At 42.8% G+C, this 10,435-nt stretch overlaps 1 long non-coding RNA gene across 1 annotated transcript in view; it reads left to right on the top strand.

The window, feature by feature from the left end:
• LOC118120636 overlaps positions 1 to 10,223 on the top strand; it is a 12,508-nt gene extending 2,285 nt beyond the window's left edge. Inside the window, exons 2-3 of the long non-coding RNA XR_004698234.1 lie at positions 4,943 to 5,108; positions 10,161 to 10,223. This is a non-coding gene — a long non-coding RNA (uncharacterized LOC118120636). The remainder of the gene's footprint in view (positions 1 to 4,942; positions 5,109 to 10,160) is intronic.
• Positions 10,224 to 10,435: the final 212 nt, after the last annotated feature.

Genomic DNA, 10,435 nt, shown 5'->3' with positions numbered 1-10,435 from the left:
CGTAGGGGGATTAGATCACAATTTAGGCCCAATTAATACATAAAACCTTGTAATATTAAAGGGTTCATCTACATTTTTCTGGAAGCCGATGTTGTTAATATCATTAGACTTAATTCATTTCATTGAACTTTATTTTTTGATAGATTTGCCAGAGGATGATAGACTCTGTATAAAGATGGACAACATGACAGTTCCCTAAAGTGAAGCCAAAAACATCTCAATCGCCCTCTGGGGGCCAGTTGCAGTATAGGTCCTAAACCCCAGATGGGACATGGACCAAACTAAAAAGAACGCACACAAAATAATTTTGGTGGTTTCTGTCATTTATACTTGTTTTTATCGCAACTGTTATTTATTCTGATGAATTTAGTTTTAATTTGATGCCGTAAATCTGGGGTGAAACATCCTGATTCGACAGTGACTGACTCGTGATTGGTCACATGTGTGGATTGACTCTCAGACTCTGGCTCCAAATGACGTCACCAGAACGAGATGGAGGCGCCTGTACGGAGATATTTTGGTTTCTCTTTTGTACAGTGGAAAGTGGTGGAAACTCGTCGTCCATCTTTATTCACAGTTATTGGATGATATATCAACATTAGAACAATATTATCATTGACTTTTATCATATCTGCTAGCGCCACTGTGCCATATGGGGGGAGATACTAACAGATAAATTACTGTATGTTAGAGTTTTACCTATTTTGCCGTTTATGATATAAAAAATCGGGCGAATCTTGGATCTGTAACGTAAACTAGTGCTTTGACTTTCTTCTTTTCTTTTTAATTTCCATGTTTTCACTCGTGCAGGACAAATAGGAATCAACCTTCCCTGCCCCCTGGATTATTAAAAGTGAAGGTGTCTCATCTTTCCTGGTTGGGCGGCGTCCTCCCTTGGAAATAATCAAACATTGTGCTGCCTCGGTTACAGGAGCTGGAATTGGCTTGGTGGTCATGCTGATGTTATTTTTTGCAGCTTAATTCAATTGGTTGGATTGTGTCAGTCTAATGTGATTGGCTAAATGGATGCCCTTGGACTACAAGAGGCAGCCAATACAGACATTAGAGGGTGACTGAGTAAAACGGAAACCGTCCTCTAATGTTGTTTGGGGCTTGTCTGCTCTTTGTTTCTGGAGTTTGCCATCGTTGGTATTTGGTGAATATCTGTCACATAGCCAGGCCTGTTTAAATCATTCCCTGAGTGGGAATAGCTCTATTTATACTCTATAGAGAAATGGATGCTGTGACCAGGCTCTAGAGAAATGTGGTCATGGGAGAAAGCTGAGGTCAAACCAACAGGGAGAGGAGAAGGGGGGGGGGGGATGTTGGGTCGGACTGGACAGGAAGAAGAACCCTCTAGGGACGGAGTACAGCTTCAGTTTCCTTGATGGAGAACTTCTTTACTGGTTCTACTGGGTATGAGCGTTTCCTTCATGCTCCATCCTCTGCTCCTCTGTGTCCTCCCGTCCTGTCAGCACTGTTGGGAATGAATACCATCATGTTCTTTCCCTTGTGATTAAAGAGCTTTAAAAAAGAGAGCGTTCACCCCCACAAGGTTTTTTCTTTGGCCTGTGGCATCCTATCTTTATTATAATATTATAATATTTCCTAGCATGCGCTGTGTTCCTTAAACCTTTTTCTTCCAAGTCTTAAAGCTGAATTCAAGTGTTCATTTGTTGGTCTGGAAACGTTCTGTGATCTTTCACAGAGATTTCCAGCAGCCACGTGAAGCCCTTTAGAAACTTTACAAGATAAACCGCTCGTAATATCAGGAACAAGCCTCAACACTTTGAAATGACACCCAGCTGCTGGCTACAGTCTGCGCTGCTCAGTAGCTTCATGCATCATCTGGCTGAAGGATGCACAGAAACAGACAGACTGGTTGTGGCCTCCACACCGGTTTCATTGGCATCCTCTCGCTGCACAAGCTTCTCAATTAAACCGAAGTCGAGCTGCAAGACATTGTAAAGATAATTATAAGGAGGGCTCTGCTGCTCAGACCCATTTCCATCTGGGACATCCCTTAAAATCAGTGAAAGTGAACCAGGCTCCTTCAAACCACAGTGAAACTTCACTCGCAGCTTTCACATCCACCAGGTTGTCAAGTTTTATATTGAGCTGTAAAAGAGGCAGAAGGAGTTGATGTGTCTGTGGGTTTCCTGAATGTGGCTCTGGAGCTGCTGCCTGGATTAAAACAGCAATACGACCCTTATACAATAGAGTTAAGTTGTGACTGTACATATCCAGAGAGGTCGGGTTCATAGTGCAGCTTTATCAAATTCTAACCCCTGGTTTGGCTTTAAATCTTCTGAGATCAATCTACTCATTGAACAGCAGAATGGATGGAGGCATATGTACTGGCTATGTGTTCATTTATAGAAAGTTCAAATCCAATTCTCTTACTCATCTTGTTAAAAAGTCTCCCAAGTACCTTTAGAAGTCCATCTAAACAAACAGAAATGAAATCTATCATTAAATGATCCTGTTGTGATTAATAAATGTTTGATTTTAGCTCCACTGTCAGATTATCGCTCTCTGAAATACTCCTTATACCAGCGTCAGTATATATTTTCAGTTTTAAAGTTTAAAATTCCCATTTTGAAATTCACTTAAGATTTATTTAAAGGCCGTCAGGTTTCATGGAAGGTCAATCTGCTGGTGTTCATAGCGTGGAGGTGGAGTTTAGAAATGACGGTGCTCAGTTTAACGTGCTAACGTTGGCATCTGGTAAGAGGGTTAGAATTCTCCTGTTGATGCTTGGTGCTGTGTACGAACTGTATCTGAGCTCGTGGTGGAACATGGAGGTCGTTCAGGGGAATGAACGACCTCTCGTCCTCCATTAGGTGGAACTAGAAAAATGACACTGACAGGAGTCCATCAACTGTATGAACCACTGCTCTTCATCTAATCTACATGATGACACACTCATAGATTAGATTGATGTGAGTGAAGGGGTGTGTGTGTGTGTGTGTGTGTGTGTGTGTGTGTGTGTGTGTGTGTGTGTGTGTGTGTGTACGTGTGTGTGTGTATGGAGAAGGACCCTGAGAGTGGGTCGTTGTTGTGGGGCCCCAACAACCTTCGGTGACATCATGTACCTCCCTGTGACATCACTTAACGTGATTGAGTGGGGTGTGGGGGGTGGGGGGGGTTACGGCACACGCTCAGTCACCGCCTCTTTGCCTGACAAGGTTTCCGTTGTCCTGTCTTTGCCGCTGACGTGTCACCACACACATGCTTCCACTCAATACACAGTGGACACAACGATGCTGGCACACAATGACACAACACACAGGTGCTCACGTGCAGCAGAGAAACCAACTGTGGTTTTAATCAATAGAAATTAGCTTCTTATTGATCTGGAGCAACATTATCTCAACATTTTAGATCAATATTAAAGATCCATGATGCTAATTTTTAAATTATAGATCGATGGATTCCAGGATCTGATGTAAATTCATGTAAATTTCACCGTACGGTTTATGATTTAGATTGATCTGGTTTTATGCAGCTGTTCTGGACAATATGGGAAGGACTGATTTAAGGCAAGTGGATTTGAATGTAACACATTGATGAAAATGCCTCGGCTGTCAGCTTTTTTTAAGTTTATCTGCATTTATATGAGGATAGCTGTGTAATAGAGATGAGCCAAAATGTCTCCTGGATCTAAAAGACCTACAAAAAGTATCACTGCGGAGGACTTGGTGTCTCATGTTGCTCGTCGGACGGTACACTGTGTGCGGTGAACGGAAGACGGCACAGATTATCCACTATCTGTAACAGAAGCCCTAAAAGATTGGCTGTAGCTGCCAAATTTGTTATGAGACGATAGCCAACGGGATCAGAGTTTTGTTGTCAGGTGGAAGGGGCCACGAAACCTTCACACCTCTTCTGCAGTGTTATGGTTTTGGTGCCTTCATGGACAGATGACTTGATATCGGAGGAGACCAACTCTTCTTTCAGCAGACTGAAAGAAGAGTGACGACAAACTGTCGTCATGTAGTCCGACAGTTGTAAGACACCAACAGACTTTTTCTAAAGGGAGACCATTTTTAAATAGCACATTTTCCACCCTGTATATATATATACCGTACTTACTAGGCTTTATCTTAGCCTGACATTGTCATAAATTATTATATCATCACGTTGTGTCCATGTGTTGTAACAGGACAGTACAGAGTTCCTTGGCAAAAGGATTTGTGATTTTGATAAGCCGGGTGTATGGGTGATATCGCCTCATATTCCCAGTATCCAGTTCCCCCATCACTCTGTGTAATGTCTTGAGAAGTTGAGACTCTATCTTGACTGGCGGCACAGACACGGAGTCTCAGCCTCGGTATCAGCCTCCTGTTGAGACTGAGACATCATCACCCAGGGGTGTTTGCAGTGCAGTGTTGCTGCTAATCGACTCTGAGGCTGATAAAGAGCAGGACTTGGCTGCTGTGCTGCTGCGCTGTGGAAAATAAACGGTCATCGTCCTGCACAGATTACATGTGATACACACAGAAAACCAAGAGGAGACGTGAACAATCCTTAAATCGCCTCATTAAAATGAGATGATGTGTAGTTTCTGCAGTGTGACAGTGAAGCAGCTTTGAACACGATCAAATTAGGTCTTACTCTTCAGTGAAGCCTCCCACAACTTCTCTGTGATTACTGCTCCTCGCTCCTTCTCCCAGACGCCTCTGAAGTGATCGTGAACATGCATCATTCATGTCCTCTTGTACTTTCCAACATCCTGCTCATAGTAAACTGGCAGATTCCAGAGGAGTTAGCAGTGAAGGGTCGTCCAACAGAGAAGAGATGACTCATCTTATCTTGTGGGGCTCGTTTTAATTAGATTGCTTGTACTAATTGCACACAACTATTTAATCTAACATTGTTTGGATTGTTTGTCGCACTCGTCATCTAAACTCAATTTGCTCTTTTTTTCCTTCTGTTTCAGGTCCCATCTGAAAGAAGAGAGTGTGCGAGAGTGCATGTGTGTCTGTGTATGTGCACGTGTGTTTATATGCAGCACCATGAAGCACCAGTCTATCTCCCGATGGTTGAGCCAGCTGGGACTGCCGCAGTACTGCACAGCCCTGGAGCAGGAATATGATGGTGTAGAGGTAATGCACGTGCACATGACCAGGAACAAACATGTTTTCAGCTTCTAGTTTTCACAACAACTCTTGGAAAAGCAAAACTGTGTCCTAATACAGGGGCACAACCTTCAGAGGACTCAGAGGATTGGATCTACGTGTCCTTCGTAGATTGTGTCGAGTAGACCGTGCAGACGGCGAAGGCCGAACCGATATGAGAAGGTCTGGTCTCCTCTTCATGCACCAGCTTGTGTTAATCATCATCAGTGAATCCTGAGGGTTGTTTGGCCTGATTCGATCGTTTGATCCTCCATTGTTTGGGAAGTGAAGGATGCATTTATCTGTTGTTTTTGAAGGAGCCTTCGAAGTGGGAAAGTCGTGCAGAACAGTCAGTGATCAAATGGATTGAGTCCCTACATTGTGACACAGCTGAAATGTACCAACATGAACCAAACGAAAAGTCTGGATGAACAAAGGAAGCAAATCTGTCCTCCCCCAGATTAAAAACAAAACACTGTGTATGTAGGTTCTTACAATCACAAACTATTTAGTGTTGTTAAGATTATGTTGTTAACACTGCTGGTCACAGATTTTGAAATGCTGGAAAATACTGAGTCAGATTTTGTGTGGAATGTTATTTCTTCATCCATTTTTTGGATGAATTGATCCTCACACGTCTGTTTTAAAGGAGGATTTGATGAAACCATGTTTATATCATAACTTGTTTATATTTTTTTCTGTTTACTAACTGGAACACTTAAGTAGTTTCCCACAGCAGCCTGATAAAGTAGCAGATTAAAATGTTATCACCACCGGCCCATTAGACTGAATGTGTAGTGGAGGCTGATTTAACATCCAGCCGTGAACTCGCTTCATTCTGAATGCTTAACAACCATTGGCTGGGAGATGAGATTGATTAGCCAATAAGACATGAATTATTCCATTACCCCTTGCTAATGTTTACCCAGAATGCACTGGTGTCATTAGTGAAGGCGTAATGGGGGCGAAAGCTTTAGAAAGAGATGCAGAGAAACAAGTTGAGACAAAAGTGTTCCAGTCTAATTCAACCATAAAAAGAGTGAAGACTGAAGCTGCTGTGTGAAATATTCTCTTAAAATTCCACAGTTTTGCGAATTTCTGAGCTTAAATTTACAAATAACCAGTGAATTTTAATTGCACGTTGAACAAAGTTCCTTCAATTCACAGAAAAGTCGTAGGAAAGTCATCTGAACTAAAAATGTATCTGAATTTAAAGTGTCTTTTGTATTATTGATGTGGACGAACTTTTCACCATTTCTGTCCAGGCTCTTTCAGGTAAATTGCCGTGGACGGAGATCGTGTTCGTTTTAAAACTAAAACACATGATTCTGTTCGTGGCCTCTTTCTCAAACGCTGCTCCACCGTCCTCTCGTCGTAATGGGCTCAGCAGAGCGTCGCTAATCTTCCTCTGGATATTATATCAACAATATTCGGCTCAGTGCTTCTTAGCCATCCAGGCTGGTATTCAACACAACACTCACTGTGGTAAAACCAACGCAGCCAGCACCATTAACACAGCATCTTTAACACAGCCAAACAGCTTCATGCACCAAAGATCATTTCCTGGCTCTTTTATTGTTTTCAATATTGCGGCATTTATACTTTTAACCTGTAAAGATTCACCACAGATGAGTTTAGAAACCACTACAAACTATTTTGCGCTTCATTTTATGGTTCAGCGATTAATCTCAGACAAAACGTTCCCACCAGCGATTATCGTCAAAACCACAATGCAGATTTTTAAACTTCTTTCATGTGTCACATGGATCAGTGTTGTAATAACAGTGTGAACAGGGAATTATATTAAATCAAGATGTAAAACCACAACAACAAGTTTAACATCACAGCTATTGATTTTAAAAAGCTCAGATTCCAGCGACGTGATGAGGTGTAAAATGTCCACAACCGTCCCCGTGTCTCCTCTCTTCTCTTTCACTTGCACCTTCATCGCTGCAACAACACTGATGTGGGCAAAACCAACATTCACAGCTGCTCTATCAACCGTCCACAGGTCTGGTATGAGAGCTCATATTGTTGTTCAGCGCCGCGTGAGCCGCAAAAAGAAAACATGTCAACTTGCTGCTGGACACAAGAGGGAGACGAGAGCGATGGCGGGAGAGGAGGAGGAGAGAGAGAGATTAGGGTTGTGATATGCCAGACACACACACACACACACACACACACACACACACACACACACACACACACACACACACACACACACACACACACACACACACACACACACTGTCAGTGCAGTCAACGTGCCTCAACAGCTCAGTAAAGACACAGGCTAAAGAAGACAAAACATCAGCTGTTAACATGAGTGACACATGCCCCTATACTGTGTTTATGTGTGTGTCTGTGGGAGTCTTTGTGTGTATCTGTGTCTTGTGTGCGTGCGTATTTGCATTTGTTTCAGAGGTTATTTTACTTTGCTGCAACTTTTGTGTGCGTGTGTGTGTGTGACTGTGGATGTGTGTATCTAAGTGGGTGACTGTGGGTGTGTTTATGTGCACGTGTGCAACCGGCTGCTTTGTTATTTAGGTGTGTGTGTGTGTATGTGTGTGTGTGTGTTCTTGTGTCTTAATATTCATGTATGTGCCCTGTGCATGTGTGTGTTATCCAAACAGAACATTGTTTATGATGAACTTGGAGAATAGTCGTATTGTTGAGAAACCAAAACAAGGCCTGGCTTTGAGCTGCAGTGTCCTGTGATGACAGTGTGTGTCATTCACGTGTGTGTGTGTGTGTGTGTGTGTGTGTGTGTGTGTGTGTGTGTGTGTGTGTGTGTGTGTGTGTGTGTGTGTGTGTGTGTGTGTGTGTGTGTTTTTGTGTAGCTCCATTACTGTATGAGGTGGAGCTCCGGTTCAAAGACTCGCTGGCTCTCCTTCACTGTTTCAGGGGTCATTTACGTTAATGCCACACTGAGGGTTGAAGTGAGGAAGGCTGTGTTTGTTTGTGTGTTTAAGACAATGACAGGAGCAGGATGAGGGGCGGGGACGGCACACTTTTGGACGATAGGCGGTCACCAGCGGCCTCAGCATCTTTCTTCTGTTCTGCTGGAGCCACCACGTTGTCTAGACAGATTGTGTTTTACCTTTAACTTCCACCAGAGAACACAACGGTATCGTCCCCATATGACAATCTACAGCTACGTTTACTCCACTGGAACCTTTGTGTGTTTCCACTGCAGGGACCAGGGTCTAAATTTAACTATGGAAAACTTTTTAACACCAAAAAAGTATTTATGAAAGTACAAGGACCTTTGGGATGGCTTGTGAAACCTGTTCCCTGACTTAAAAACTAGCATTTCAGAATTAAAGTTTTGATTTTATAATTGCTCAATTAATATAGCGCCATCCTTGATGTATAATAATCTGCATTGGCGCCACCTGGAGGACTGGAGTGCAGCAGTTAAAAGATTTTACGGATGTTTTAACAGGCCATCGATGTGGATTTGTCCAGGTGCTGTCGTTGGTCAGTCTGCGTGTGTTTCTGTGTATGAGAAAGTAAGCAACAATCGGGCAAACAGTATATACAATACATATTTCCTTTATATATGCAGTAGTAGCCCATATACAATTATTGTTATGCTTATTTAGAGTAATAGGCTGTGGTTCTTTCAGTTTAAGGACTCAAATATTTTTTTATGGCCCCAGAGAGAAATGTTATTTTCCTTTCCAGCCCGAAACTGCTCCTCTGGGAAAAGTTGCCTCCCCTCGGTGTTGGGAGAGGGGGTTACACCATGACCACTCTTTGTTTGTGTTTGACAAGTGTTCTCAAAGTGGTATTTTCACTCCCCTCCTCCTGCTAAACACTTAGAATCCAAACACCTGAGCAACACATGTTCTGTCAAAAATTAAACCCCTTCTTCCCCGAGCCATAAATCTCTGAATCAGGGACAAAGTCGTACAACTTTGCTACAATCAGCTCGTCCCTCTCTTTGTTTGTCGGGGACGCTCTGTAAATACAGGAAGTGAAACAGAGCAACATTAGATGGTGGCTTAGTCCCTTTTTAAAACCAGGACACAAGGTCGAGCACTGCAGACGACTGAGCAAAGTCATAAAACGTGAGGACAAGGGGTGGAGACGAAGGAGCCACCAGGAGGGAAGGGACCTGACGGGGAAGACATGTGAGACAGTGTCCTCGTCTCTGACTGACTGACTGTCTGTGTCCCAACTTGAGACCAAAGCAGCGACACCGGAAATATTCTCGTTGGCCCTTAAAGTGTCGAATGAGTAACGTGACCGTCTGACGCGGGTCAAAGTCAGGGTTGAGACTCTGATGAGTTTGGTGTCAAAGTTCACGCTGCAGCCTGAGGGGGGGGGGGGTCAGATCTCATCGTATCATTTTTCTGACATGACGACATGTCAGGTAATAAAGTAAAGGTGGTGTTTCTAATGGTGACAGGCTGCAGCTGTTAAACAGAAAAATACATATACTTATATAGCTTCAATGACTGTGCAACATTTTATTTAATATGACTTTGGTTTTAAAGCTTCATTACGCAACTTTCGACTGCGTCAAGGAAAAGTGGACACCACAGTAACTTTAAGAATGGGACCACAATGTTCATGTCTTCATTCTCACAACCTGTAAAAGTGCAAATCTGAAACAATTCATTCCAGGTTTTGTTCAGGAACTGGGAAACTTTCCCTTGTCTTTGCAAAACTATTTGTTGATGTTTTAGATATCCCGACCCGATTGTGACAGTTTGTATTTATGGATGGAATAAGAGGAATCAACAGTGAAAGAATTTAGGATTTAATAACGTGAAACCTCGAAGTTGAAATATACTTTTGGATCTGACCACATTCTCTTTGGTTTGATATAAAATTAAAACAGTGCTGAGACATAAGAACACATCAAATCCTTATATTCTACATTTGTTAGACGATATTAAATATATGTATTTTAACATTTCATAAACAAAACAAGTTATTGGGAAAATAATTGTCAGGAGAATCGATTATGAAAATGACTTTTAGTGGCAGCCTTTCAAATTAACGTGGTGTGTGTGTGTTTGTGTTTTCCAGGACCTGCTCCACCTCTCAGAGTACGACCTGCTGGAGCTCGGAGTCCACAATCACCTGCACCGCCTGCACCTCCTCACTTCTCTACGCCTCCTCCAGGAGCGAGAGAGGAGGAGAGGTACGCACACACACACACACACACACACACACACACACACACACACACACACACACACACACACACACACACACACACACACACACAAACACATGGTTGACCAAACATCATCTTTCCCTAATCTGCGTGATCAGGTTGTTGGTTCTGGCTCCGTGTTGTT

Source organism: Hippoglossus stenolepis, chromosome 14 (genome assembly GCF_022539355.2).
Source record: "Hippoglossus stenolepis isolate QCI-W04-F060 chromosome 14, HSTE1.2, whole genome shotgun sequence".
Classification (NCBI taxonomy): Eukaryota; Metazoa; Chordata; class Actinopteri; order Pleuronectiformes; family Pleuronectidae; genus Hippoglossus; species Hippoglossus stenolepis.
Note: the sequence above shows the minus strand (reverse complement) of the source record. Positions and strands in the feature narration are given on the sequence as shown.